This window comes from Pristiophorus japonicus, chromosome 4 (genome assembly GCF_044704955.1).
Source record: "Pristiophorus japonicus isolate sPriJap1 chromosome 4, sPriJap1.hap1, whole genome shotgun sequence".
NCBI lineage: Eukaryota > Metazoa > Chordata > Chondrichthyes > Pristiophoridae > Pristiophorus > Pristiophorus japonicus.
The window spans coordinates 247,424,351-247,432,350 of NC_091980.1; positions in this window are offsets into that span (position 1 = coordinate 247,424,351).

Below are 8,000 nucleotides of genomic sequence, written 5' to 3' on the forward strand. Positions count from 1 at the left end.
CAGGTCTCTGACCCTGGTCACCTCGCCAGCCACAGCCCTCTCGTCCGCCTGCCACCTAAAACCTCGGTCATGGACGTAAAGATTCCTGAGCAGCGGCTCCTGCAGAACAGCCGCCACTCCAGCCAGTGGAGAGCTGCGCTTGGTGGAGACTTTGTTCCAGACCCTGGTGAGTTCCTTGTAAAAGACAGGCAGCTCCTGGACGGCGGTCCTGACGCCCCCCAAGCTCACAAACAGGAGCTGCGAGTCGTAGTTGAGGCTGTGCTGCTGGCGGAAGAAATACGTCGCCAGCGCACGCCACCAAGGAAGGGGCTCGACGTAAAGGTATCTCTGCAGGGTCTGAAGATGGAAAGTCGCTAGCTGGGTGCTGACGCACACCAACGACTGACCGCCCTCCCTAAGCGGGAGTCTCAAGACTGCGGCAGAGACCCAGTGCTTCCTGTTGTTCCAGAAGAAGTCCACCAGCTTCTTCTGTATCTTGGCGACAAACGCAGGGGGAGGGGTCAAATGACCAGCCGGTACCACAGCATGGTGGCCACCAGCTGGTTTATGACTAGCGCTCGACCTCTGTAGGACAGCACTCGGAGCAGTCCTGTCCAGCGCCCTAGCCGAGCGGCGACCTTGGCCTCCAGCTCTTGCCAGTTCGCCGGCCAGGCTTCCTCGTCGGGGCTAAGGTAGACTCTCAGATAGAGGAGATGGGTCGTGCTCCAGGCAAAAGGCCTGAGCTCCTCCGGCAGGGAGTCCACCCGCCACTGACCCACCAGGAGTCCGGAACATTTCTCCCAGTTGATCCTGGCGGAGGATGCGGCCGAGTAAATCTCCTAGCATTCACGCATCCTCCGCAGGTCAACGGGATCCTCGACCGTGAGGAGCACGTCATCGGCGTAAGCCGAGAGGACGACCACCACGCCCGGCCCTTGCAGAGCCAGTCCCGTCAACCTCGTCCGCAGGAGGCGCAGGAAAGGCTCCACGCAGATGGCATATAACTGGCCGAACATGGGGCATCCCAAAGCGAAGGGGCGCCGTCAAGGACCCGTTAACCTTAATCAGACACTCCGCGGCGGCGTACAAAAGTCGGATCCGGGCGATGAAGTGCATCCCGATCCCGAAAGCTCGCAGAGTTCCCAACAGATAGTCGTGATGCACCCTGTCGAATGCCTTCTCTTGGTCGAGAGATAGGAAGGCGACCGACAGACCAGCCTCCTGGGAATGATGGATGAGGTCCCGGACCAGATGGATGTTATCGTGGATTGTCCGGCCCAGAACCATGTAGGACTGGTCGGGGTGGATCATGTGGTCCAGCAGGGCGCCAATGACTCCATGAGGCAGTGCTGTACTTGAACTGTAGCGACCTTAGTCCTTTATTGGTAACTCAAGAGTGAGGATCACACCTGGTGGCCTGCCTTTTATACTCGGCCAGGCACAACTGTACAGGTAACCTACAAGTCTCCCACTGTAGTGCCCTCTGGTGGTACATCATATGTAATAGTACCAGCAATAAACATGTAGGATACATGACGGGTCTGGCCTGACATACTGCTGCACCTCGGTGATGGGTCCAAGCTATTCCATTGGCTCCCTTTGTTCTGTGGCTATGACGACTATTTCCCACACCGGCTTCAAATTCCAGTTTGGCTGGAAGTCAGTTGATTTGAAACAACAGCTCCAGCCCTGGGTTGAAGACTCTTGTACAGGGCTCTGGGCTTCAGGTAGGGACCTGTGACCACTGCACTTCTCTGTTCTCTAACCAAGTGTGTGCAAAGGCCGTGCCCCCTAACACTGGGAGGGATAATATAAACAGTCACATTTGCTGCCCTATTAAATTGAGTTGTAGTGAAGTTCTCCACATGCTGTTTAGTCTGGAATCAAACTTCTTCCCATAACATGGTGGATTTGAGGGCATTCTCCATAACCCTCAAATGACTCCAGGTTATTGCATTTCTGCCTCCAAGTTTAATCTAAACTATAAGTAGGAGACAGTGTGGTGTGACCGTTAATGCCAATTAGACTGATTGATGGGCAGTAGGAGCAAAGCAGATTTTCCTGTAAGATGCAAATAGGCACGTTAGAAGCTGGAGGTTGACCCTGAGTCCATACCTGAAATGTTCAGCTCTCTCGTCAGATACTCATCGACCTATTGTCTACTCTCAGGATTTACTCCACTGATTTCTGGGTTCAGTCTTTCCCTCTGCCTTCCTGAGGGGCTCACAGGGAGAGACAATACATGGGTCACAGCCTGCCCAGGGTGGTTCCAGTCAGGCACTGTGGGTACTGAGGGCCTGAACACACTTCAGATACAGCACCAAATGCAGAGAATTAAAATAAATTTGTACAATAATCGCTCGAGTTTTTTTTCTTGGGTTTTTTATTTAACGGATGATGGAATGTCCTGGCTACCAACAGGTCTATCACATAACAACTGGTCTGTGTACAGCGTGCACACAAAGCACGTCCCTCCATTGGGAGAAATCTAAAGACTACATTGCCCAGACTGCTAACAGTAGGTGGCAAGAACCCTCCCCATCCCGTGCCCGGAATATGCTGAGGTGACCCTCCATCATTCTGCCCATCTATTCCCTGTCGCTACGATTCTCCATCATGCTGTGGCTTAGTGGGTCGCACTCTGATCTCTGAACTCACTGGTTGTGGGGTCAAGTCCCATCTCAGAGATTTGAAGGACAAAATTCTAGGCTGACCCTCCCAGTGGAGGGAGTGCCACATGTTGGAAATTTTAAACCACGGCCCATCTGCTCTCTCAGTTGGATATAAAAGATGCCCTGGCACTATATCATCTTCCCAGTGTCCGGGCCAATATTTATCCCTCAATACAACAGCACTAAAAATGATTATCTGGCTATTATTGCATTGTATTATTGTGGTGAATGTGTGAATGGAGTTCCATTGCAGGAAGTAAGCCTGTTGTATCAGTAAATTCAAGAGCCAGTTTGGTAAGTATGTGGGGAAATATTCGTCAGAAGGATATGAGAGGTATTTATTGGCTATAAACTTTCCTAGAAATTGAGATTGGCCAGATGGACCATTATAGTCTTTCTGGGTCTTTTTTGGCGCTCTACATACTTAAAGAGAAGGGGTAAGCCATATAGGACCGAGATGTGGAGAAACGTTTTCACCCAGAGAGTTGTGAACCTGTGGAATTCTCTGCCACAGAAAGTTATTGAGTCCAGTTGGTTGGACATATTCAAAAGGGAGTTAGATGTGGCCCTTATGGCTAAAGAGATCAGGGGGTATGGAGAGAAGGCAGGGATGGGGTGCTGAGGTTGCATTATCAGCCATGATCATATTGAATGGCGGTGCAGGCTTGAAAGGCCTGTTCCTGCACCTATTTTCTATGTTTCTATGTTTCTAAATGGAGAAAGATTGTAAAGTGCTGCAGTACAGCGGGACCTGGGGGTATTGTGCATGAAATGCAGTAATCATGGGGGATTTTAACCTACATATCGATTGGTCAAATCAAATCGCACGGGGTAGCCTGGAGGAGGAATTCATAGAATGCATACGGTATTGTTTCTTAGAACAGTATGTTACAGAACCTACAAGGGAGCAAGCTATCTTTGATCTGGTCCTGTGTAATGAGACAGGAACAATAAACGATCTCCCAGTAAAAGATCCTCTCGGAATGAGTGATCACAGCATGGTTGAATTTGTAATACAGATTGAGGGTGAGGAAGTAGTGTCTCAAACGAGCATACAATGCTTAAACAAAGGGGACTACATTGGGATGAGGGCAGTGTTAGCTAAAGTAGACTGGGAACACAGACTAAATGGTGGCACAATTGAGGAACAGTGGAGGACTTTTAAGGAGCTCTTTCATAGTGCTCAACAAAAATATATTCCAGTGAAAAAGAAGGGCGGTAAGAGAAGGGATAACCAGCCGTGGATAACTAAGGAAATAAAGGAGAGTATCAAATTAAAAACCAATGCGTATAAGGTGGCCAAGGTTAGTGGGAAACTAGAAGATTGGGAAAATTTTAAACGACAGCAAAGAATGACTAAGAAAGCAATAAAGAAAGGAAAGATAGATTACGAAAGTAAACTTGCGCAAAACATAAAAACAGATAGTAAAAGCTTTTACTGATATATAAAACGGAAAAGAGTGACTAAAGTAAATGTTGGTCCTTTAGAAGATGAGAAGTGGGATTTAGTAATGGGAAATGTGGAAATGGCTGAGACCTTAAACAATTATTTTGCTTCGGTCTTCAGAGTGGAAGACACAAAAACTATGCCAAAAATTGCTGGTCACGGGAATGTGGGAAGGGAGGACCTTGAGACAATCACTATCACTGGGGAGGTAGTGCTGGACAGGCTAATGGGACTCAAGGTAGACAAGTCCCATGTTCCTGATGAAATGCATCCCAGGGTATTAAAAGAGATGGCGGAAGTTATAGCAGATGCATTCGTTATAATCTACCAAAATTCTCTGGACTCTGGGGAGGTACCAGTGGATTGGAAAGCAGCTAATGCAACGCCTCTGTTTAAAAAAGGGGGAAGACAAAAGGCAGGTAACTATAGGCCGATTTGTTTAACATCTGTAGTGGTGAAAATGCTTGAAGCTATCATTGAGGAAGAAATAGCGGGACATCTAGATAGGAATAGTGCAATCAAGCAGACGCAACATGGATTCATGAAGAGGAAATCATGTTTAACTAATTTACTGGAATTATTTGAGGATATAACGAGCATGGTGGATAGAGGTGTACCGATGGATGTGGTGTATTTAGATTTCCAAAAGGCATTCGATAAGGTGCCACACAGAAGGTTACTGCAGAAAGTAAAGGTACGTGGAGTCAGAGGAAATGTATGAGCATGGATGGAGAATTGGCTGGCTAACAGAAAGCAGAGAGTCGGGATAAATGGGTCCTTTTCAGGTTGGAAATCGGTGGTTAGTGGTGTGCCACAGGGGTCTGTGCTGGGACCACAACTGTTTACAATATACATAGATGACCTGGAAGAGGGGACAGAGTGTAGTGTAACAAAATTTTCAGATGACACAAAGATTAGTGGGAAAGCAGGTTGTGTAGAGGACACAGAGAGGCTGCAAAGAGATTTAGATAGGTTAAGCGAATGGGCTAAGGTTTGGCAGATGGAATACAATGTCGGAAAATGTGAGGTCATCCAACTTGGAAAAAAAAACAGTAAAAGGGAATATTATTTGAATGGGGAGAAATTACAACATGCTGCGGTGCAGAGGGACCTAGGGGTCCTTGTGCATGAATCCCAAAAAGTTAGTTTGCAAGTGCAGCAGGTAATCAGGAAGGCGAATGGAATGTTGGCCTTCATTGCGAGAGGGATGGAGTACAAAAGCAGGGAGGTCCTGCTGCAACCGCACAGGGTATTGGTGAGGCTGCACCTGGAGTACTGCGTGCAGTTTTGATCACCTTACTTAAGGAAGGATATACTAGCTTTGGAGGGGATACAGAGACGATTCACTTGGCTGATTCCGGATGAGGTGGTTACCTTATGATGATAGATTGAGTAGACTGGGTCTTTACTCGTTGGAGTTCAGAAGGATGAGGGGTGATCTTATAGAAACATTTAAAATAATGAAAGGGATAGACAAGATAGAGGCAGAGAGGTTGTTTCCACTGGTCGGAGAGACTAGAACTAAGGGGCACAGCCTCAAAATACGGGGGAGCCAATTTAAAACCGAGTTGAGAAGGAATTTCTTCTCCCAGAGGGTTGTGAATCTGTGGAATTCTCTGCCCAAGGAAGCAGTTGAGGCTAGCTCATTGAATATATTCAAATCACGGATAGATAGATTTTTAACCAATAAGGGAATTAAGTGTTACGGGGAGCGGGCGGGTAAGTGGAGCTGAGTCCACGGCCAGATCAGCCATGATCTTTTTGAATGACGGAACAGGCTCAAGGGGCTAGATGGCCTACTCCTGTTCCTAATTCTTATGTTCTTATGTTCTTATGAAACACAAAAGGATAGTATGCAGGAACGGCAAGTGATCAGGAAGGCCCATGGTATCTTGGCCTTTATTGCAAAGGGGTTGGAGTAGAAAAGCAGGGAAGTCTTGCTATAGCTACATAAGGTATTGTTGAGGCCACACCTGGAATACTGTGTGCAGTTTTGGTTTCCATATTTACGAAAGGATATACTTGCTTTGGAGCAGTTCAGAGAAGGTTCACTAGGTTGATCCCGGGGGTGTGGGGGTTGACTTATGAGGAAAGGTTGAGTAGGTTGGGCCTCTAAATCATTGGAATTCAGAAGAATGAGAGGTGATCTTATTGAAATGTATAAGAGATAAGGAAAGGCTTGACAAGGTGAATGCAGGGAGGATGTTTCCACTGATGGGGGAGACTAGAACTAGAGGGCATGATCGTGGAATAAGGGGCCACCCATTTCAAAGAGTCGTAAATCTGTGGAATTCGCTGCCTCAGAGAGCTGTGGAAGCTGGGACATTGAATAAATTTAAGTCAGAAATAGACAGTTTTTTAAATGAAAAGGGATTATGGGAGTGGGAGGGGAAGTGGAGCTGAGTCCATGATCAGATCAGCGATGATATTGAATGGCGGGGCAGACTACTCCTGCTCTTGTATGGCCTACTCCTGCTCCTATTTCTTATGTTCTTATGTTCTTATGTTGTCGCTTACAACGATGTCAGACAGACCACACGTCGCAAACATGACACGAAGGCTCTCAATGGTAGCTGTGGATGTGCTGGATGACATGATTGTACACTGTATCCACTTGGAATAAGCATCCGCCACAACTAAGAACACCTTTCCCAGGAAGGGACCTGCAAAGTCGATGTGGATCCTGGACCATGGTTTAGATGGCCACGACCACAGACTCAGTGGCGATTCCGCTGGTGCTTTACTAAGCTGCATGCAAGTGTTGCACTGATGCACACATGATTCCAGATCAGAGTCAATTCCAGGCCACCATACATGAGACCTGGCAATGGCTTTCATCATGACAATACCGGGATGCGTGCTATGTAGATCATGCACAAATTTATCTCTGCCATTCTTAGGCATAACAACACGATTATCCCTGAGTATACAATCTGATTGAATGGATAGTTCGTCTTTGCGACGGATGTAAGGTTTGGTCTCCTCACACATTTGCTTGGGTATGGCAGACCAATCACCACTAAGGATACAACTTTCACAACCGATAATATCAGGTCCTGGCTGATCCAGGTCTTAACTCGTTGGGCCATGACAGGGGTTCCTTCACTTTCAAAAGCGTCCATGACAAACAGTAGGTCTGCTGGTTGTGGCATTTCCACCTCCGGTGTGGGCAACGACAGACAGCTCAAGGCATCAGCACAATTCTCAGTGCCAGGTCTATGGTGAATGACATAATCATAAGCGGATAATGTCAGCGCCCACCTCTGGATGCGGGACGATGCATTGGTATTGATACTTTTGTTTTCCGCAAACAATGAAATGAATGGCTTGTGATCTGTTTCCAGTTCAAATCAAAGACCAAACAGGTACTAATGCATCTTTTTAACCCCATACACAGAGGCTAAAGCTTCTTTCTCTACCATGCGGTAGGCTCTTTCCACCTTTGACAAAACTTTTGAAGCATATGCAACAAGTTGCAATTTGCCCGACTCATTAGCTTGTTGGAGCACGCAACCAACTCCATATGACGAAGCATCACAGGCCAATACTAGATGCTTACACGGATCATAATGTACCAGCAGCTTGTTAGAGCAAAGCAGATGAGTAGCTTTCTCAAGAGCTCTATCTTGAGACGCACCCCAAACCCAGCCTTTTCTTAGCAGCGCATGCAGTGACTCTAATAAAGTGCTCAATCTAAGTAAGAAATTACCGAAGTAGTTGAGTATACCAAGGAATGAACGCAGCTCTGTCACATTCTGAGGCTTGGGTGTATTTTTGATGGCCTTGGTTTTCGAGTCCGTAGGCCTGATGCCGTCAGCAGCAATTTTCCTCCCGAGGAATTCGACTTCCGGTGCCATGAAGAAGCACTTCGGGCATTTCAGTCTGAGTCCCACTTTGTCCAG